Source organism: Canis aureus, chromosome 13 (genome assembly GCF_053574225.1).
Source record: "Canis aureus isolate CA01 chromosome 13, VMU_Caureus_v.1.0, whole genome shotgun sequence".
In the NCBI taxonomy this organism is placed as follows: Eukaryota; Metazoa; Chordata; class Mammalia; order Carnivora; family Canidae; genus Canis; species Canis aureus.
Genome location: NC_135623.1, coordinates 13,853,587 through 13,876,872, shown reverse-complemented (window position 1 = coordinate 13,876,872; position 23,286 = coordinate 13,853,587). Strand labels below are relative to the sequence as shown.

General features: G+C 55.2%; 1 long non-coding RNA gene across 1 annotated transcript; it reads right to left on the bottom strand.

Annotated features, from left to right (window-relative positions):
* Positions 1-267: 267 nt before the first annotated feature.
* LOC144281543 (uncharacterized) lies at positions 268-1,761 on the bottom strand. Its single transcript, XR_013350014.1, has 2 exons — positions 1,713-1,761; positions 268-471 (listed from the first exon to the last, which is right to left on the bottom strand). It is a non-coding gene; the product is annotated as an uncharacterized LOC144281543 (long non-coding RNA).
* Between the last annotated feature and the right edge of the window lie 21,525 nt (positions 1,762-23,286).

Sequence of the window (23,286 nt, the reverse complement as noted above, 5' to 3'; positions counted from 1 at the left end):
TGCCCACCACCCTCCCCCCGGGAAATCTTCCCCAGCGAGTGAACGCGGGGACCCCAGGTGCCCACTGCAGAGAAGATACCGCCTACTGTAGCCGCCACGGCTTCCGGGGGTTACCCAGCTTTGTTGGCTTGGGGGTTAGAAGGCCCCAAGTTCAGATCCCGACTCAAACCGTAAGGAGCTGTGTGCCCTCGGGGGAGGCCCTAAAACACTGCGCGGCTCTGAGATCTGCTGGCGACTCCGCGACTCAGACACTGACACGCGCGCAGATGATACAACAGGAACCTTGCTGGAGGGGAAGCAGGAGCGCTCCTCTCTCAGGGGACACCGCCGTGCCCGACAGGTGAGAGGGCTCGTCAGGGCCAAGACGGGAGGCGAGGGCATTTCCAGCAGAAGGAACATCGGTTAAACGGCCGGCGAATCCAAAGGACAAAGGGCAGCTCCGTGACTTGGACCACAGCGCGTGGAGGGGACCTGGAAACAAAGGCAGGGGCCAAGCTGGGGCAGAGCTGGGATGTTCTGCTAAGCGGTTCCTGGCACACGCCTCCGAGGACAGCAGCCCCTTTTCTAGAATGTGCCTGGCACCTATTTCAGAGGCTCAATAAATCTCTGTGGGAAAAACAAATACATGAGTCAGTGGCCCCAAGAGCCTGAGCCTCGGCCCTGCCCCTGCTGGGAGTCCGGTCCTGCTGGGAAGCGGCTGCCAGGCCCTGGACGGGTCACGTGGTCGCTCTGGGCCCTGTTTCTCCATCTGGACCTGGAAATGGGGCCTCACAGAGTCACCCCTGGCTCCCAGAGCTCAGGCCACTGCCCTTCCCTCCCTCCAGGCCGAGCCCCGTGGCCGAACCTCGCGTGGAAGTCGGACCCACCAGCGGGCCTGACGTCAGGGGAACAACTCCCACACCCCGCAGCCCACGGGGTCCAAAGGACTCCCTGTGATCCCTCTCCCGTCTCCCCACAAGCCAGACCCAGACACCCGCCACGTCTTGACAGGCTTCCCGCGAAGGTGCCTGAAGCTCCCCCGGCGGCTGGCTCAGCCCACCAGCCTTTGAACGGGAGACATCCTAAGCCCCCGGCCGCCAAGCAGGGAGACTTGAAAGGCCGTCGGGGCAGCGGTCAGCCCATCTTCCCAGGGTGCTGGACGCTCCCCCTAGGCCCCTCTCCAGGGAGGCCGCTGGAACCCAGGAGGCGGGGATCATGCGAAGTGCACCTGCAGCCGCCGGGCTGGGGAGGGGCCGCTCAGCGGGTCTCCTCGGGGCTGCGTCCTTGCACACCTAGGGGCCTGCTCTGCTCGGCTGAGCAGCATCGGAGCCTGGGCCTGGTTTATCTCAGGGCCCCGGGCCCCCAAACCGTGTCGGAGGCAGGCTGGTTCCCCTGCCCCCCGGCTGAGGACAGACCACCGCATTCGACCTTCAGTGAGGCCCCACCGCCCCGTGGGCCTGAGGCGACCCCGATTCCCTCCTGGACGGACGGACGTCCCACAGGACGGCTTACCATGCATCTTCAGTCCCATGCGTCCTCCACCCCCCCTGCTGTCCAAGAACAGCCCTGTCACCAAGTTTGTAACCCCGCACGTCCCCCCCTGCACCACAAGCCCCTCCCGAGCTGCCCCAGCGCCCAACAAGCCCAAGGACCGCAGGCCCCCACCCCCACCCCATGGTGGCCCTAGCGCCAGGTCGGCAGATCTGGGTTCAAGTTCAGGCTCTGGCCCTTACCAGCTGCACGCCCTTGAGCCAGTCATCGTCTCTCCGCGGCTCGGCTCCTACATCTGCAAAGTGGAAATAACAGCGCTCACCCCAGAGGCAGGAGGGCTGTGGAACAGGATGCTGGTGCGGGCCCTTCCCTCGCTCGAGGATGCTGGGTAGACATGCAGGGTCCTAGGTGGGCTGAATCAGAACCTGCACTGATACCTTTAAAACACGACTCAAGTGGGGGCCCCAGGGTGGCTCAGGGGTGGAGCGTCTGCCCTCGGCTCAGGCCGTGACTCCCTGCATGGAGCCTGCTTCTCCCTCTGCCTGGGTCTCTGCCTCTCTCTGTGTGTCTCTCATGAATAAATAAAATCGATAAAATAATAAATAAAAAATTAATAATTAATAAAAATAAAAAGCAACTCAAGTGTTTCCTATGTAGAGACAGAACCACAACACCAGGCGAACCTCCAAATTTTATCTCATCTTCCTTGAGGAGAGAAATAATTTGACACTAATGGGTGGGGAGGATCCCCCTGCACCCACCTTTTCCCCCCCTCTCGCCTTCTCCAGGAGCCCAGCAGCCACGGAGTGACGTCTGGTGTCCTCCCCAGTTGTAACTCCCTCTACCCGCTGAGCCACATCCCCCCACTTGCTCGTGCCAGCAGGACGCACAGCTGGCATGGAACCCTGTTGAACACCGTGATGCGGGGCCACGGGGGACTGGAGAGGAGGCATGCAGTGCAGCCAAGGGAGGTGCCTAGTAAGGGGCGGGGACTGTTACCAGCGGCTCGAGAGATACTGCGGGGAGACACGGCCCAGGCCTCGCTACCAACTGGCTGCAGCGGGAAGAAGACGGACAATCGGTGTGACGACGACACTGGGGACGTCCGTGACCGACCGGGTGGTGTGCAGATGCGGAATCATCCCAAGTGGAAAGTGATAGCTTCTGTCTCAGAACCCCACCCCTTCAGAGTCAGAATGCGAGCCGCACAGCTCCCGCCCGCGTGGGAGGCATGGCCTGGCGACAGGGTGACGCCGAGGTGCCTACGGGACCTCCAGCTAGAGACGTCCGGGGCCAATCCGGAGAGCTGTGAGGGCTTGAAGAGGTCTTGTGTCCTCCTCCCAGCTGCCCCGGACATGTGGCAGCAAGAGCCGGAGAAGTCACTGGAGCCTCCTTCAAGGCCCGGCAGGGTCCTTTGCAAGGTAAGTGCAGCAGAGGCGGCCCCCTTGGAGGCGTGTGGGCCCAACAGGCAGGGTGCCAGGCTCCTAATGACTGGAGGCCGAGGGGTCCCGTGACCCCAGCCACCCGACTAGCAATTCCCCCTCCATGAGCTGAGCAGAGGCCGTGCCAACCAACCTGGGCAGGACGCTGGAGGGCCACTACCGTGTGACGAGGCGGGACCCCCCACCTCAGCGCTGCCCCGCGTTCACCCCCACAGTCCTCCCTCCCACAGCACATTCAGGTCCCTGTATTCTTCCAGCATCCCTAATGGGCCAACGGGCCTCCACTTCCTCCACCATCCCAAACTAAGACTCTTATTTCCCTCTCTACTCCTGCTCCCCCTAGACTCCCCATGCACCCCCCTGGTCCCTGTAAGCCCAATTAAGACACACACACACACACACACAACTCCACAGTTCATTAAATACTGAGCACTTTGCATCGAGATAGATCACTCGGAGGTACACTGCATGAATGATACTATGGAATCATATTTTTGTACGCTCTAATTGTGTAAGTACGACTCATAATTCACTGTAGCTTTTCTGTGGTCATTGAGTAATGGATATTTATATCTTTTTTATGGAATTCAGAGACTAATATAACTAGTGTAAATGACACACAGAAGCTGAAGGCCTATCTCTTTTTCTGACACACAATAGCTAGAGCTACACTCTCCTGGCATTCACTCCCCGGGCAGAAAGCAACCCCTTGGGAACGTAGCACCCCGGTGTAAAAAGACGGTCTTCCCAGTTGCCATCTGCTCTATGATGCAGTTTCCAGGAATACACCACGGGGGGGGGGGGGGGGACTCCCTTTCCTCCAAAACTGACTCCTCCGGTGATTGTCAACCCGGATCAAAAAGCCTTAAAAATATACATTTTCTTTGACACTGTAATTCTACTTCCAGAAACTTATTCTAAGGAAGACGTATGTGCAAGGGCGTTTGTGGAGAGCTGTTTAAAATAGCTACACATAAAAATGGAAAGAACCTAGATGTGATACACACACAGGGAGATGCTAAGGGAGCTACTAATGTCTCTCGGGCCGAACCCCCTTCCGTGTTCTGTTCCGTTGCTGGTCTGGGGAGTGCACGTACTTCACCTCCCAGGCCCCGCACTGGCTGGCCTCCCATTAAGTTCCAGGGTGGGGGAGGCACTTGAGAAGACTGGAAAGCCGGGCAAGAGGAGAAGGGACTGAGCTCCTGTTCCTTCTGTTCCTGCCAGCCTCACCCCGACCGCAGCTAGCTCCAGCGTCCCGCTGTTTCTGTGCTCCCAGACCAGGCTCCGCAGATTCCTCCAAGACATCAACATCTGATGGTGTCCTCCTCCGCGGTCTGAGCACCAAGGACCCTGCCCTGGACTCCCAGGTTCTGATTTCCCCCCATCTTTTCCTCCATTCCTCTAGCCCTACAGGGGACACCTGCTTCCTGCGGTTATTATCTCTGAGTTACCTCTGTGTCCCCTTCTTGCTCTATCTGCTTCCCAACGAGTACGTAGCCAATCGCCTCTATTAAATTCCCTCCGGGTGAAATACTTTGTGTGGTGTCTGATTTCCTAACTGGGTCCTGACTGATGTAGGTGCCACTTCACCCCCCGTCAAATGGAAAATGAATTTATAAATGTGACAATACCAAGGGTTATTTAGGATATGAAGGACAGGAATGTGTATACACTGCTGATGGGCTGTAACTTTATACAGTGGTCTGCCCCTTATCCCTGGCTTCTCTTTCCACGGCTTCAGTTGCCCACAGCCAACTGGCACCTGCCTGGAAGCAGATATATCCTAACGCTGTGTCAGCATGCCTACGTCATTCCCCTCACTTAATCTCATCATGTAGGCATTTTATGGTCTCCTCTCAACACGGGAAGAAGGGTAAATACAGTACAATATGATATTCTGAGAGAGAGCAAGAGATACCACATTCACATAACTTTTATTTCAGTAGGTTGTCATAATTGTTCTATTGATATTAGTTATTGTTCATCCCTTGCTATGTCTAATTTATAAATTAAAGTTTCTCATGGGTATGTATGTGCAGGAGAACACATAGTACATGTAGGTTTTGGTACTAGCTGTGGTTTCAGGCATCCGCTGGGGGTCTCGGAACACATCCCAGTAGAGAAGGGAGATTACTGTATGACCATGTCTGAGAGCAAGTCAGCAGGCACTATCTAGTAAAGCTAAAGATACATACACCCTCCAGCCCTGCTATTCGGTGCTGGGTATGACCTCTAAAGACATTCTTGCAGATGACGCATGAAGACGGCATCATTCCTTATTTGTACTACCAGCAGGACATGGGTGAGTCAATGGTGGTATATTCAAATAATGGAATCCTAGACAGCAGTTAAAAAGGAATAAATGAAAGCTACATACAGCAATTTGGATAAAATGTAGAAGTATCATTTTGGGTGAAGAAAGCAACCTACAAAGGGATGTGTACAGTAGGATATCATCATATATATACATACATATATATACATAAAATTTTAAAGGATGTGTGTGTGCGTATATATATATATATATTCATAAAATTTTAAAGCCTGCAATGCAGTCCTATGCATGGTTAATGGGTATGTTTGGATATAGTAATGGAGATCTATTAATGCTAGAATATAGGTTATTGAAGAGGGCAGGAAAGGAAATGGAATCAGGAAAAGGAACACAGGGCTTTTGGGGTTTATTTCTTAAGCTTTGGTAATGAGTACTATTAAAAGGGGGTTGTGGGGACGCCTGGGTGGCTCAGCGGTTGAGCACCTGCCTTTGTCTCAGGTCATGATCCCCAGGTCCCAGGATTGAGTCCTACATCGGGCTCCTTACAGGGAGCCTGCTTCTCCCTCTGCCTGTGTCTCTGCCTCTCTCTGTGTGTGTCTCATGAATAAATAAATAAAATCTTTTAAAAAATAAAATAAAAGGGGATTGTGGAAGACAGAGGCTTAAAGAGGGTGATCATCTGCATCTAGGAGTGGGGAGGAAGTGGGGCCAATAGACATACCAGCCATCAATATCCATTAAAACAATTTTATAAAAATATGATTTGTTGACTTAAATAGCTACTAAAAACATATAAAGTGAAAACTAAGTGTACAAAGAGTAGTCTCTCATCACCTCCTTTTTATAAGATACAATATATATGTGCGAAGGGGGGAAAGGACTGGAAAAGAATACACCAAAATGGCACTACTGCTCAGGGTAAGAGGATGATAAATGCCTTTCATTTGCTTCTTCATATTTATCATATTTCCTATAGTTTCTAAACAAATGCGAACTTCTCTTACAAGAAATTCTTAACAATTTTTCTAAAATGGACTCCAACAGAAAACGCTCCGTCGCCCACTGCCGTGATCTCAACATGCCACTGTGGGGTTTCCCAAAGCATGGAATGCAAGGGATTTTAGGTGGCTTCATGTAGATTAAGCATTTCTTATATTCATCAGGATGTTGATCTTAGCATATATCACAAAAACAGATTACTTTCAACAAATGATGCTGAAACAACTGGACATTGATGTACTAAATAAATAAATCTGGATGCAGACCTACGTCCTTCTCCAAAATTAACTGAAAATGGATCACAGACCTACATATGAAATACAAAACTATAAAACTCCTAGATGATAAGGTAGGAGAAAAATAAGTTAACACATCAAATCCATTCAATGGATATTCAAATTTCTTAAAATGGGATGCCTGCCGTGCAGGGGAAGGGATTATCTTTTCAGTAAATGGTTCTGGGTCTGCAGAATATCTATAGGCAGGAAATGTCATTTAGACCCCTACTCACTGGATACCTGGATTGGTTCCAGGTATCCTAAGCATTAAAGACAAAGCAGCAAAGCTTCTAGATGGCAAACCCAGCGGGATCTCTTCATGACTTTGAGGCGCAAAGATTTCTCAAGCAAAACAAAACATTACTGATCATCTAAAAAAAAAATGATTGATTGAAAAACCAGATTACTTTAAAATTAGGAACTTCAAAAAATAAAAATAAAATAAAATAAAATTAGGAACTTCTGTTTTCAAAGGACACCACTGAAAGGATAGTTTAAAAAAGAAAAAGAGTAGAAGATGGTTGCAATACTTATAATCAGCAACATTCGCTTCCGGTATATATAAAGCTCTACAAACCAATCACAAAAAGATAGACCACACAATTGAAAAATGAGCCAAAGGCTTAAACAGGCACTTCACGTATGAAGAAGCCCAATTACCTCACAAACATATGACAGAAGAGAACCGGCTATGTTCTCTCAGAGGTCATCAGATGGGTCCATTCACTCTTACATTTTCAATTCATGGAGCTCTACGCTCAAGATCTGTATACTTTTCTGCACCTACACTATACCTCAACAAAGACTATTTTGAAAAAGAAATTTGGATGAAAAAAAATAAATAGCATTTTGTGGTTTTGTTGGCCCAAAGACAGTTTAGAAACATAATAATGCATTGCATAACTTTGGAAAAGAAACAACAGAAAGATAGACCAAAAATAAATTTAAAAGATTCCCTTCAAGGGGAAGAGTGAGAATAGGGAGGAGGGACTGGGAATAAAAATTAGACTTCTCTGCATCTATCTTTTTTTTAAGATTTTATTTATTTATTCAAGAGAGACACAGAGAGAGAGGCAGAGACACAGGCAGAAGGAGAAGCAGGCTCCATGCGGGGAGCCCAACATGCGACTCGATCCCGGGTCTCCAGGATCACGCCCTGAGCCGAAGGCAGGTGCTAAACCGCTGAGCCACCCAGGTGTCCCTATCTTTTTATTTTTTAAACAATCTCACTTCGCAATCATGCAAATAATACAATTTTTAAGTAAATTATTTTTAAGAAACACTAATCCATTTTAAATTAATAACCAAGACAGTCCATGGATACAGCAAAAAAACCGTGACAGCATTAACGAGAATGACTGAAGTCACGGCATAGGAAAGATTTCCAAGTGATGGGGCGTGCTGTCACTGCACATGGCACAACCAGGCCAGACCTTGCTAACCTACCATAGATCTTTGTCACTGAACCTAGACTGCAGCTCAGAATCCAACTCAATGCAGCGCTCTGGGCAGCACTGACACAAGAGCTGAAATATGCTTGCCATCCTCATCTGATGATAGCGGGTCTGGAAGAAATAGGTCAAAGCCGTCACAAACCCACCAAGGTCACCCAACCCTCATGTCACTAATGGGAAAACTGAGATTGACGCAGAAGGAGTGGCTTTCCCAAGGACACACGGGAGTTTCATTTTCCCTCTGCTACACCGCCGCCCGGCCTTTGCATTCCAGCCTAAAGGATGGAGCCCCCTACTCTTCCACCATCCTGTTCACCTGGGCAGAGAAGGCTGCAGAAACAGTCAGCTGTGACAAGCCCTGCAAAGATTCCCAGGTAGGAATATCACACCTCACCCTTGCATCAGGCCTGCTCCTAAACCCAGACTTTTTCACTTTCCTGAACCACCAGGCTGCTTTCTTCCCTAACCACCATCACGGAGAGGTCTTGCTGAATCACAGCAGTGATCCTGCTATTTCTCCACTCAGAAATTCACCATGGCTTCCTATACCCTCGGTCCCAACCCTTCAGGCTGGAACTCTAAACAGTTCATGTTGAGACCCCACACTGACTCTCTCTGTTAGTATCAGCTCACTGCCCCCATGAACTCCAGCTTACTCTCACCTCCAGATCTGTGTCCAGGCTGTTCCATCCACCTTGTCCTTTCATTGAGTCCTACTCGTTGAGAGTGGAACAGGGATACTTTAAAGTCTTCCTTCCGTGCTGTGGGATAAAGCGGACCCATGGAGTGTGACCAACAGGCCCCAGCTGAAAGGAAAAAGGGTTCCTGGGACTGGAGCCAGGTCAAACGGGCAGAAACTTTCTCTTGATCATTCCCGACATCCTTTAGATAAAGGACCTTTTGAAAATCTGATTAAAACTATGGACCCCGTTCCTAGTTAAATACACCAAACACATTTTTCATTTAATATCAAAGGTCAGGGAGAAGAGACCTCAGCTTAAGAACCATGCCCCATGATGCTATGACGGTAGGTGGTCATCTTTCTTCTGCATTTATTACGTGTCAGGGCTGTCCTAAGCACTACAGGCATTACCTCGTTTAATACCCTCAAAACCTCCATGAAGGACCCCAACTCCACAGATGAAGAATGAAGGCACAGAGATCCCATCCTTCTGTGGATGGTAGCCACAGAATCAGAGTTCAAACCCAAGTCTTTCTGATTCCACAGCTCCTGCTCTTAAACAATTCACCCGAGGTTTTGATGCCAAAACTTAAAAATGCAGATTCCCAACCCCACATCAAGTCTAATGAATCAGAACCTCGGGATGTTCTGCATTGTTAACAAGACCCCCAGTTGATTCTCACAGATACCCCAAGCCTGAAACCTGCCACGCTCCACTAGACTGTCTTCCCTGAAAAGTGGTGGCCGAGTGTTCAGTTATCATTGCTCTCTAACGAATTACCCCAAAACTTAATGACATAAAGCAACCGCCATCTTTCATCTTTTCTTGCTCCCCTATCTGTGGCTCAGGAATTCGGGAAGGACATCACCTCCACCAGACTCCATTGGTCCCAAGCTGACCCACGTTCAAGAGGAAAGGAATTAGACTCTGTGTGTTGATGGGCATGACAAGGTCCCATTGTACACAGCACATGCAATGGGAGCCGTGTCGCGGCCATCTTTGAAAAGGGCAATCTGCCACTCGAACCCTCTGCTCACCTGCAAAATCGGATCAGATCAACCAGACCGCTTCAAGGAGCAGCCTGCAGAGAACAATGCTTAACATCCATCAAAGTCACTTTTTCGACAGGCTTTCTCATACTTCATGGTTCACCCTTTCTGCTTCCAGAAGAGCCGCCGCAGCTGTAGCACACACCTCGATGGCCACCCACCCACGAGAAGAGCCCTCGGTGACAGGGCCTTCCCAGCAGCTCACGGTCGCGGTGTTCACCCAGCTTTCTTCTGCATTCAGGTGGCCTCACCTGGGGCAGAGGATTAAGTCTAACGGGAGACTCAGAATCAAAGTGAGGAAGGCTCAACACGATGTCATGGACAGAGAGTGTAAATCGGTAACACCTTTATCAAAGGGCGGCTCGGCCAAACGTATCAAAATGTAATCTGCGCATACTCTTTGACCCAGCATTTCCCCCTTCTTAGAATTTAGCCCAAGGAGATAGTGGCCCAAATGCAAGAGGGCACGTGCGTAAGCAGGTACGCACAGTGTTGTTCATAATGCGAAAAATTGCAAACAACCTTCCCACCCACAAGCTAGTGATAGATTAGGCAGATAAATTGTGGTTCATTAATACTAATCTTCAAAGAAAGATGTAGATCTGTACAGGCTTATACGGAAAAATCTTCAAAACATATGGTTAAGTGGGGGGGGGAAGTATTGGAAAGGTACCTATCATAAATCACATTTATATAAAACTCTCTGTGTGCTTCAGCCCAAAGAGAGATGTCTAGAAGAAGGGCCCCTCGGTGGTAGCATTTGGTATGAATCTTGTTAAAATATTTACTAATGAGAAGGAGGCTTATCTTACACCTACTGTGTGCTATGGATTGTTGCAAATCTCTTTCATGCATTAACCCGCTTTAGCCTCCCAACCACCCTGGTAAGTGGATACTGTTATTGTCTCCATTTTAGGGGACAGGAATACTGAGGCACATGGAGGTCAAACAGTTTTCCCACCATCACACAGCCAGTAAATGGCGAAGATGGGAGCCAAACCCAGGCGGTCAGCCTCCAGGGTCCGGGCTCTTACCCATCGAGCTATCCTACCACTCTGCAGTGACTTGATAGAGCATTTTTACCAAAACAATAAAGCCCTTTTTTGAAGTCATCAAATTGGCCTTGAGAAGCTTTATGTTTCCAGAAGGTGCAGCCATGGGTCCTTACGGAGGGATTCTCTTGTCCTTCCACCCAGTTGAGTATATAGCAGAATTGGGAGAGGTCCAAGGGTCATAACCAGGTTTGCCCCAGGAAGCCCCCGTGGAGCAAACGGGATGTTAAGGAGACCCAATGGGAGGTTCCTCCTCTTGGGTGGAAACACGGAGTCCTTCGAGTCTGTGGGAGCCTAAAGATCAAGAAAGAGACCCCTAGAGGCTGCAGACCCAACCCATAGCTCCTGCAAGGCCAGAAAAACGTATTATGATAGATATCTACTTCAAAGGAGTCTTCACTGGCTAGAGAGTGAGGTCACCAGTCGGTGGAGCTCTTCACAGCCTTGGACCCAGGCCTGCCCGCAGGAGGCCGAGGCAGCGCGAGCAGAAGCTGCGGCATGAAGGATGAAAGGGGTCTCTAGGGAAAGCTCATCCCAAGGGAAGGGAGAATTGAGGCCCCGGGCTTGGTCTGAAGATGAGGGTGGAGACGATTCTGAGCACAGCCCTGCCGGGTGAGGGCCCCAGAGCAACCCCAACGGCCTGGTGCCCAAGACCTGGTCTGGGTGGTGCCCATCACCACTAGTGGAAGCCTGAGGAGCTGCTTGTCTCCTACACCCGCTGAGCCAGCAGCCACCCCTCAGCGACCTCAGTGTGCCCCGGGGCACGGAGTTTGGCCCCTTCAGCCCGGGGCACGCAGCTGACGCGTTGGGCTTCCCCGGGGAACCAGAGGACGATGGTGGATGCTCCGGGTTGCCATCCTCAGGATGCCCAAACCACCTGGGAAGGGGTCTGTGCTGTGGGAGCTGCCACAGAGCAGGGAGGGATTAAGCTGCCTCGGGGAGAGTGTGTAACACGAGGAGCAGAGGGCCTGGTGCAAGTCTTCCATATGGCGCAGGAGAGAAAGCGGGGATGCAACGAGGATGCACCGCCATCATGTCTCGGGCCTGCCCCACTGAGGAGGGGGCTCAGGATGCCCCCACCTCATTGTCCCCTTACCACCCTCTTTCTCCACACTTAACCCCTCTCCCCAGCTCACTTTCAATGCCCACCCCCCAAAGTCCTGGAGCCCTGGCCTGTGCCGTCCTTCCATCGGGGGGACCCCGAAGAGTCGGACGGAGCTGCCAAGCTGGAGGCAGAAGAGATCTTACTCTGGAAGCTTCCCTTTTAAAGCAGAGCAAGAAACAAATGGCTCTGCAATCCACCGGGATCGCCTTGGGTTGGAAATCTAAAATGCATTAAGGTTGAGAGACCTATAAACATGTCATAACACGCTCCGCAAGCTGCTGCCTCTGTGACTAGCGGGCACGGGGGCCCCAGAGGGCGCAAGCAGGCACGTTCGCTGCACGGAGATGGGCACACGCATCCCTGCGTACCCATCCCTGGAACACACCCCTCCACATCTGCGCATGCGTGTGCATGCGCTCTCCCCACAGATACACACACGCACAGCTGTGCACACAGTCCCCCAAACAGGCATCCACAAAAAAGAGCCCGGGACGCGCACCCACCCCTCATGCAGGAGATGCGTGACTATGTTCAGTCCTACCCTTGTACATGGACAGGCACACCTGCTGCACGCACACCTGCACACAGATTCACACACACACGCTCCACAGGCGTGCACACACATGCACACACATGCACACCCCTCCTCGGTTATACACACCTCTCAAAGATAAACCCAGGCCCAGGCTCACCCTGGATGGGAGACAGACATTCTCACTGCACAGACAGACGCACACAGATGTACACACTCACACACTGACTCCACCCACATCTACATGGATGTGTGGGCACATTCATATACGCTCATCCAAAATATAGACATTCATACGCATACACACTCATCCCACACCCAATGTATGCATCTACTTTACCCAAAGCAAAGATGTGCACAAACATGAATGCACACCCACCCGCGGGGAGTGTGTATACATATGCAGCCCGCGGAGATGCATAATCAAATAAACATTTCGCATTCCTACCAACTCCAACAGCCATCTGGGTGACCATCCAACAGCCTGGACTCTGGATTGTCTGAAGCTTCTCGTCTCTGAAAAATGCCACCGTTTGCCCAGTGGCTCAACCAAAAGCCTGAATGGCACCCTGGAATCTTTTTTTTTTTTTTAAGATTGACTTATTTATTTTTGCAAGAGAAAGAGAGCATGGGCAGGGCAGGGGGCAGAAGAAGAGGGAGAGGGAGAGTCCCAACCCAGGGCTCAGGCCTACGACCCGGAGGCCACAGCCTGAGCAGAAACCGGGAGTCGGGCGCCCGACCGACCGAGCCACGCAAACGGCCCATCAGCCTGGAGTCTACGGTCTTCCCGGCCGTGCACATCCAGGCCATTTGTCAAGGCAGCCACCTCCGTCACCTCTGAAGCCACCGTCCCCCTCCAAGGCCCCGTGTGTCCCCCGCAGCCTCCAGTCCATCCTCCATGTGGCAGCCTAAAGACGCGACCTTCCGGTGGCTCCTCTGTCACCTGGAATAAAGCGCAGACTCCTTCCCCACGCCCGCGGGGCTGTGCGAGCCCTCCGATCGTGGCCTCCCGCGCCCGCACCCGCGCTGCTCTCCCTTCCAGGCCCCTCAGCCGTGGAAATGCCACCCGCACTGAGATGCCTTCCGCCCGAGCAGTGGGAGAGCCCGCCGTGGGCGTGTCGCCGTGTCCGGGGAGGTGCGGCCCACCTCGGCGGAGCCAGGACCACGCACACTCCGCCGGCCCACCGGGCGATGAGGTGCAGGTCACGGCCCTGACGCCGATGGGCAACCAGGCTGGACCGGCCCAGGGCACTGTTCTGTAGCAACACAATCCACAGTCGCACCTCGATCTGCTTGCGTGACAGTTAAAGGCTGGTGTTCCCACCGGTGTTTGGGTAAAGGGAAGGTCCTGGGCAAAATAAATGGCGGCACCGGGGAGGAGCACACCCCATGGGGAAGCGGGGAGCTGCGGGGGGCGGGCATTCGGCCAGGGACGGAACACAGCTCGTGCAGCGGTGACCGCGGGGAACCGAGCGACCTGTCCCCTCTACACCCCTGGCTGTGGAGCACGGTAACAACAGCCCCGTCTTCAATGGGGTGTTTGGGGGAGTAGGTTATTTTTTTTTAATTTTTACTTATTTACAATAGTCACACACAGAGAGAGAGAGAGAGAGAGGCAGAGACACAGGCAGAGGGAGAAGCAGGCTCCATGCACCGGGAGCCTGACGTGGGATTCGATCCCGGGTCTCCAGGATCGCCCCTGGGCCAAAGGCAGGCACTAAACCGCTGCACCATCCAGGGATCCCCTAGGTTAGTTATTATTCAGAAAGTGCTTGGCACGGGGGTACCGGGTGGCCAGCTCCCCATGTTGCTCAGGTGCGACCTCAGGGTCCAGGGCTCCGCGTGGTGGGGAGCCTGCGTGAGCATCCGCTCTCTCCTCTGCCCCTGCCCCCCCTCACAAGCAACTCCCTCCCCCCCTCCCTCCCTCACTTGCTCAAAATAAATAAATCTTTTTTAAAAAGCAAGAAAGTGCTTAACATGGAACGTGGCCGAGGTAAGCTCTACCCCCGGGCCTGTTAAGTTGGTGGAGAGAGGAGAGGAGGGTTGAGATTTGGGGAGCCTCCCTGACCTTTGCCCCCTCGCCTCCCCTAGTCTCATTACCAAACCTCCTCCTTCTTTAAAGTCCCCCACACCCAACCGTCACCCCACACCTGCCCGGATTCTAGTCCCAAAGCGGCCCTGAAGGAAAGAGAGGGGATCAAAACCTGGGGCAGGATGCTCAGCCATGCGTCCCATCGTCACCCAGGGAGGGGAGTGCAGACTGCGCGGAGACGCCAGAGAGGGGGGGCGAGGCCCGCTCACAGCGCCCCCTGAACGAGTGCACCTCTATTCAGTCGGAAACCTTAATGCAGCATGTAATTCTCAGGGCGGACTTTGCAAATCCACGGCTCAGGTTGTTTGAATACTGAAATAACACTGGCACACAGGCCCGAACGGGCCGCAGGTCAGTACCTAACGAGAACGCAGGGGCGCCCGGCCGGCTCCGTCCGTAGAGCATGCGACTCTTGATCTCAGGGTCGTATGTTCGAGCCCCAGGCTGGGGTGCAGAGGTTACTTAAAAATAAAACCTCACTGGGTGTTATGCTATATGTTGGCAAATTGAACTTCGATAATTTTTTATTTTTACTGGCGAATTCTACCAAACATTTATTTTTTCAAAAAAATTTTTAATGAAATAAAATAAATAAAATTTTAATTAAAAAAATAAAAATAAAAATAAAAATAAATAAAATAAAACCTCAGGAGCCCCTGGGAGGCTCAGTCAGAGAAGCGTCAACCTTGGGGTCCCAGGATGGAGCCCTGCATCAGGCTCCCTCTCTTGCTCCCCCTGCTTGTGCACATGCTCTCTCTCTCTCTCTCTCTCTCTGTGTCAAGTAAATAAATAAAATCTTTTTTTAATAAATAAAATCTTAAAAAATATAAAATAAAATAAAATCTTTATTAAAAAAAAAAGCACAACAAAAAGGTGGTTTCCAGAACACCAGAATATTAAATCTTTAGAAGTCTTAGAATCCCTTTATTACTCCCAGACTCCATGGTCAAGGGTTGTTTGAGGCCACTCCTCGACGCCACAAGGCCATGAAGCCTGGGGGGAGGCAGGGAGGAAGGAGGGAGTCGAGAGGGAATAAATCACTGGAAAAAGGCAGGTGGGCCTCAAGCAACAGAGGACCCCTCCCCCCGCCAAGATGTGCATGTTTTCATCCCTGGGATTTGTCGTCACCTCCCAAGGACCTGCAGGAGGGGACAGCTTCTTGGACTTCCCAGTGGGCTCAATGTAACGGCAGGATCCTCGCAGGAGGGAGGCAGGGGTCAGGGTCAGACATCGGGAGGGTCTGAGGACGGAAGCGGAGGTCAGAGTGACGGAGAGCCAGAGCCAGAGGCCTGGGGAAGCCAGACAAGGTTCGGCAACAGCCTCCCCGCAGAGCGCCCAGGTGGAGAGCAGCCCGCGGAGGCAGCCCGCCCTCTGACCTCTAAGCCTGTAAGATCACGCACCTGCTGTCATGTCAAAGCCACCAGGTCCGCGGCGATTTGTCACAGCGACGGTAGGAAACCCACACGGACCCCGTAGCGGACTAATTGGTTCAACCACGGTGAGAGGGAGGCCCGGCCTGCGTGCCCGCCACTGCCTGGGCACGGTCCGCGAGCACACGCGGCGTCATGCCAGTCGCCAGGAGAGCGTGAGGAAAACGAGAAAGGCGGCCGCGACGGGTGGTGACCTGTGGCAGGGAGGGGCTCCCCCCACGGAAAGGCCCAGGAACACGTCCCCAAGGAGGTGGCCGGGTGAGTACCTTCACCCTCACTCTGCCACCCATCACCCCAAAACCTAACGGCGTAAGACAACAAGTATTTGCTCCCGATTTTCCATTTGGGTGCAGCTCATGGGAAACAGCTCACGTCTGCATCGTGCGGCGTCCACTGCAATGGCCCTAGCTGGAGGCTCTGCTTCCAATACGGTCCACCCACCTGGGGGCCCAGCTGTTGGCAGGGAGCCCACCGGGTGACAGTCCCCTCCTCCTGGCTGCCGGGGCTTCCTCACGGGATGGGACTCAGGTTCCAAAAGGAAGGAAGCAGAAGCTGCTGGTCCAGGGACCAGAACTGGCGCAGCGTTGTCTCTGCCCACCTCATTGGCCAAAGCCGTCGCAGGGCCGCCCCGACTCAAGGGGGAGGAGGGACAGGCTCCCTCTGTCGGGCAAGGACCGACCTGCCGGGCTCACCCTCCACCACCATGTCCACCAGAGGTGCTGGACTCACAGGAGCCCGGGGCTCACCTGGGCGACCTCAAGGACAGCCGTGTGGCCAGGAGACATGAGCCAGCAGAGGGGTGGAGGATGAGGGCAGGGAGTGGGGGTGGGGGGCGGGGGGTGGGATGCAGGCGGCCGCTGGGCGGCTTGACCCTCAGGAGCTTGAATTTTATCACCCGGTAGAGGCTGCTTGATTTCCTGGTTTTGCCATTTGTGTTTGGTTTGCGGTTGGCTTTTGTGTTGCTGTGGGTTTTGTTTATTCATCCATTTCCCTTGTGGCCTTTCCTGCTGAGTAGAGGGGCTGAGGGGGGAAGCCGTTGTTGCAATGGGCCCAACAAGGGGTGGAGAACTGGGAGGGGGCACCCTCCCACCTTCACCACCCACCTTCCCATTTTCTTGGACGGTGACGGGGGCAGATGGGAGAAGAGCCCATTTTAGACGAGCTGCCTCTGGGGGGTAACGGGGGCAGCGTGACCTTGAGGGGATACCCTTCCCTTTCTCAAGCTTAGTTTCCACCGAATGGGAATAATATCATCTACCCTATAAAGTTATCGGGAAGATTAAATGAGGTATTAGGTCACCCAACAAGCCTATGCCTAAGGCCGACACCGCACGGGGGACAGACCACGGAGACCCCACCTCCGTGGGGCTTATGATCCCACGCAGAGGGACGAGGTGGATAAATAAGTCCTTGCAGGCACACGACTGCTCAATCGCTGTTCCGAGGGGCCTGTGGCACCCCTGGGCGGAGTTCCGAGCCACCCGCCGCCTCTTCAGCATGGCCATCGCTCTCAGCTGCTCCGCGGCCGTTTACTGAACACCTACTACGTGCCGGACACGGTGCTAGGCTCCCCTTCCCCTGCGGTCCCCTCTCACCGTCCCAGAGCTGTTAGGAACTGGGGGCCCAGCTGCGTGGCTGGCTGATCCACACGAGGCCCCCGAGGGCCGTGTGATGTGGCCCCTGATGTGTCACAGATGCACAAGGGGGCCAGTGTGTCACCCCGGTTCCTCTAGAATCAGGCTGTAGGAGGCGCGACCGGCGAGCCAGGCACCTGCTCTAAACTTTGTACGTGTATCACCTCACTGTGTCCTCAGGCGGGGCTTATGAAGTAGGTTCTGCTGCCGTGGCCGTGTCACGGGTGGGGACGCAGAGGCCCAGAGCTGTACCTGGAACCCAGGGCCGCTATCCAACAGCCAGCATCAGGAATCCTCACACCACAGGATGGCGGGACACCCCGCAGCCCTCGTCCTCGCAAGGGGACGCACGGGCGTCGCGGCAGCCGCTTGGGGAGGGGGCCACGGACCAAGGCGGCGTGGTGCTGCGGGGACGTCAGACCCACCAGTGACAGGCCTGGTGCTACCACGTCCCGACCACAGACCCCGGGGACGGGCCGCACTACCCTCAGCTTCCCTTCAGGAACACCGACATCGTCGTCTGTTCATTCATTCATTTCACAAATAATCACTGGGGCTTCTACACACCAGGACCTGTGGCGCGAGTGAGACCCGCTGTCCCCTCATCCTCGCACATCTGACATCCAAGCCAGGAAGACGGATGACAAAACAAGGGAACAAATATTCCCCAGAGCCAGAGAGCGCCGTGGAGGATGCCAGCGAGGGCTGGGCGCGGGAGGGCCAGGGCACCTGCTTTGGGTAAGAGCGGCCACTGGCGGGGAAGGGGGAGCCACAGCTCGGGGGGGGGGGGCAGGTAGGAGCACCGGGCAGAGGACGAGCGAGGCACGGGCCCCGGGAGCCCGCGAACCACAGAGGCCCAGCAGGCCTGGTGCTCAGGGGACGGATCGCAGCCCAAGACGCCCTCCACTCGGGGCGCCCGGGGGGCTCGGCGGTGGAGCATCTGCCTTGGGCTCAGGGCGTGACCCCAGGGTCCTGGGATCGAGTCCCATATCAGGCCCCCTGCATGGAGCCTGCTTCTCCCTCTGCCTGGGTCTCTGCCTCTCTCCCTGTGTCTCTCATGAATAAATAAATAAAATCTTTAAAAAAAAGAAAAAAAGAAAAAGATGCCCCTCCACCCTGGTTGGCTTGTCCTGAGCAGGAAAGAGGGTGGAGTCTGGCAGGTGGTGGACATGATGGCAGGTGGTGGACGCCTGATGGGTGGGACACAGTGAACGGGACTCCCCACCTCTCCCCTCGCCGGGTGCTCTGCATCCAGAAAGCGGCCGCTCCTCGGGGCCTGAACCGCCCCAGCTGCCTCCAGGCACGAGGCCCTCAGGGCTCCTCCGGGTCCCCGAGCTCCCAGCCTGTTTGCCACCATCGCAGCGCACACTTTCTCCCTTTGTCTAATTATTCCTAATTGGAAGAAAAATTGTTTGGCAAATCAGCTGGCATCTCCTCAGCTCTGGTGTCCTAGCAACCCGGCTCTCAGGGGTAACACCAGGAGGAGGGGTGACACTGGGAGGAGGACTGACACCAGGAGGAGGGGTGACACCAGGGGGAAGGGTGACACCAGGAGGAGGACTGACACCGGGATGGTAGGAGGGGTGACACCAGGAGGAGGACTGACACCGGGAGGAGGGGTGACACCGGGAGGAGCACTGACACCGGGATGGTAGGAGGGGTGACACCAGAAGGAAGACTGACACGGGAAGGAGGGGTGACACTGGGGGGAGGACTGACACTGGAGGGAGGATTGACACCGGGAGGAGGACTGACACCAGGAGGAGGACTGACACTGGGGGGGGGGACTGACACCAGGAGGACTGACACCGGGGGGAAGACTGACACCGGGATGGTAGGAGGGGTGACACCAGGAGGAAGGGTGATACTGGGAGGAGGCGCTGCTGCCTCAGCACCACAAGGAACCCGGGCCAGGCTGCTCCACGGTGGCCTCGCAGGGACATAGTACATGTGCACACACGGGCACACATGCACACAGACGCACATGGACAAACATCCACACGTGGACACGGGCAGACGAGCACACACGTGCACATGAGCACACAGCACACACATGCATGCACACACGCACACGGCCCAGGGCACACGGACACAGGGCACATGGGCACCGGCACGTGGGAGCGGGCACACGCGGGCACACGCGCACTCCGCCACAGCCACGGGCGCTCGCCGGCCCCAAGCGGAGCGTCGGCCTCTCTGGAAAGCAGAAGGTGCCTCCAAAATAGATTCCTGATTTCCCAGCCACCTGCTCGGCTGCAGGATATTCCGGAGTTTATAATTACCCGCAGGCGCTTGGCTGGAGTCTAGTTTCTAGGGCAACTGGAGCGCGGTTAGGGCGCCTCGGCCCCGCTGGCCGGCCACCCCCCCACCCCAGGGTGGCCGCAGCCCCGGGAGCGCTCCACGAGTGCTTCCCGGCTCAGCCAGGCGGCCCCACCAGGGTTCACAGCCGCACCGCGGCAAGGAAGGCTGTGCCTCAGTCTCCCCTCCTCAGAAGCAGAGACGCCCGTGGTAGCCGCCTCGCGGGGCGGTGACGGGGCCCCCGGAGGGACCCCACGGAGGGACCCCACGGAAAGCGCTGCGCGTGGCACCTGCCTCCCACGAGGGAGCGCCGCTAAACCTCCCAGGACACGATCCTGGGAAGAACCACGGAGCGGCTCCCCGAGGCCCGGCAAGGCCTGTGTGGGGGCAGTCGACGGCCGCTCGGGAGCGGGGCCTGCGGCTCGGGTCTCCCCGGGACAGCAAAACACACGGACTGCAACTCCTCAGTCGTGTTTTTATCTCGTCCTTTGATGTATATTTAATGTATGTCCTACGACGTGTGTGTCTCGTAAATAGATGTGCCCCGGGGCCCTTGTGCACGACGTTTCCCAGGACGGGGGAGCGGGGGGACATGCTGCAGGAAAGGGTAGCGCCGAGGCAGCACAACGGATGGTTTTCATGAAAAGGGGCCCCAGGGGTCATGGGACCCACCCCCACCCCACTACACACCTGGGGACGCGCAGCGGTGCCGGCCAGTGGTTGCACTTAACCCGAGTCACATCACGCCCGAAACAAGGGCCACAGCCCGAGGCCCCGGGAAGCCTGGGAAGCTGTGCAGGAGCTTCACTCGGCTCACGCTGCCGTCCGCCTGCCTTCTCTGCGCCCCGTCCCTCCCTCCTCCTCCTCCCCCCTCCACCCTCCGTCTCTGGCCATCCTCTGACCTGGGGTGCCATCCCAGGGCAGGGCCTCTGTCTCCCAGCTCTGCCTCCACACATCTGGGCCTCGCAGCCTCCTGGGTACCTCTGCCCCAGAGCGCGCCTGTGGGCCTGTCTGTCTGTCCGTCACCTCCCTGGGCCCGTCCATCCATCCGTCCCCTCCGTGGGCCCATCCGTCTATCCGTCACATCCTTGGGCTTGTCCGTCTGCCCATCACCTCCCTGGGCCCGTCCCTCCGTCCATCACCTCCCTGGGCCCATCATCTGTCTGTCATCTCTGTGGGCCCGTCTGTCCGTCACCTCCCCAGGCCCGTCCATCCGTCCATCACCTCCCTGGGCCCATCCATCCATCCCCTACGTGGGCCCGACCAGCTCTCCACGTCTCCGTCTGGCTGAGAATGTGCGTGAATGGGGTGGTGCCCCCTGGGCTTCTCGATCTCCCATTCCGTCTGTCTGTCCATCCATCCACCTGTCTCGCCTGCTCTTGCAGCCGGTGGCTCTCCCAGCCAGTCCCAGAGCCCAGCGTCCCCAGGGCCCCCTGGGCTTCAGCCGCTGTTAACCGGGGACCCCGCTCGGTCCATCTAATCAGAGCAGCTGGTGCACCCCCACGTGATCAGGGGTCCCCACCACCCCCCAGCCGTGGTCACCCCGGCCTCTGCCCCCAACAGGAGTCCCAGAGCCCCGTGCCCCCAGCTTCTCCATGGCTCCTCGGCCGTGAGGCCCCCCTGCCCGGGCTGCCTTCAGTGTCACCGCAGAACCCCCCGCAGGGGTGTAACACCTGCCAGCGGCCTCCTGCTCCCGGAGAGGCTCCCTGCGACACCGCGACCTGCGCCACTTAACACCCAGACAGGCTGCACCCGAAAGTCTGGGAATGGGGCCCAACAGTCTGGGTTTCTAGAAGGCCCTCCAGGGGGCTGGGGGCTCCGGCTGCAGGCCGAGCAGCAGCATCAAGGCAGCCTCGCCTTCCGGCTCCAATAGGGGGTGGGAAGGGGGCCCCTCGCTCCCGGGGCCTGGCCCTGCCTCACTCTCCCTTGCCCGTCGGTCGCCCCCAAGGCCATCGGACAGGCCAGGAGGCAGCCGAGCTCCTGGGCGCACGGCCCGCTGCCCCCGCCCCTACAGGCTGCTCCCAGACGGTCCCAGGAGGCCGCCCGGCCCCAGAGCCCAGGAAGGCTGCTGGGATTCCCCGGGGACCCACACCACTGCCCCTGCCGGATGGGGTCCGAGGCCGGGTGCCTCCTGTCCTGGCCACACCCGCTCCCTGCAGCTCTGACGGCCCCGGTTGTGCGCAGCTCAGAACCGTACAGGCCACCGGGCTCCGCGTGCTGTACGGCCACCGTGTGCCGTCCCTGCAGCCCCAACAGCTACAGCCTCATTGGAGGACTCAGGGTCCCGGGCTCTGCAACCACAGCACCCAGAGCAGTACCGCCGCCTGACGATAGCTCCCCAGGCCCGACGGCGGAGGTGCCCCAGCTCACAGGAGTGACCCCAGACCCGCAGACGCCCAGGCTGCAGGCCCCTCCCAAGCCCAAAATTGCTTTGAAGACTGTGCCTTCTCTCCAAAAGCCAGCTGAGGGGCCCCTGGACGGCTCAGTCGGTGAAGCCTCTGCCTTCAGCTCAGGTCACGGGTCCTGGGATCAAGCCCTGCGCTGGGAGCGTGGAGTCAGCTGCTCCCTCTGCCCTCTCCCCACCTCATGCTTTCTCAAACAAATACATAAAATCTTAAAAACACACACACACACATCAGGTGAACTTTGCATGCTACTCCATAATGTGTCAAGGTTTGTTTCAGTTCAAAAAAATAATGCCTATTGGTTGAATTTTGACACGGAGCATGTATTACTTTTGTTGTGTAAAATATTCTATTAAAAAAATAATAAAATTAAATTAAATTAAATTAAATATTCAATTAACGGGTAAATATAATGTTTCTCAGGCCTCACTAGCAGGTAAAATGGGTGGTCCAGGGAGATGCCAGCTTCACTGTGTGGCCTGATGAATTCCCAACCCACCTAGGGTGTCCCCAGGGGCACCCATGATGCGTCCATTCTTTCTTTCCCTTACTCATTCAACAAATACTTGTGGAAGGCCTGCAGCATCCTGGGCATGGGGTGTGCTGAGGAGAAACAGAGGGATGCTCCTCGCCTCCAGGGAGCTTCCTGTCTGTTCAGGGGATCAAGACGGCAACACACACACACGCACACACACACGCGCGCATAAAAATACAATAACTTACAATAAGCGCCCTGTAGAAAAAGCAAAGGATGTACCGAACAGGAATAATGGGGGAACTAAAATTGTTTCCAAGGATGTGACGTTTAAACCTCCTTTTACGAGACGTAAAAGACGAATAGGAATTGGTCAGGTAAAAAGGAGCAGTAGGAGAATGTTCCAGACACAGGTAACAGCCCGGGTGAAGGGGGAAAGGAGACGAACCCAAAGTTTTCTAGGAGCTCCAAGAGGAGTTCTTCGTCACCTGTCGCTGAGCTCACAGGCCAGAGGCAGGAACAGCAGCTGCCCCCCCCTACTTCCCAAGCCCCAAGGGGCAGCCCAGCTGCAGCATCGGGGCACAAGGGCACCCAGGATCGCAGCACCAGGGCC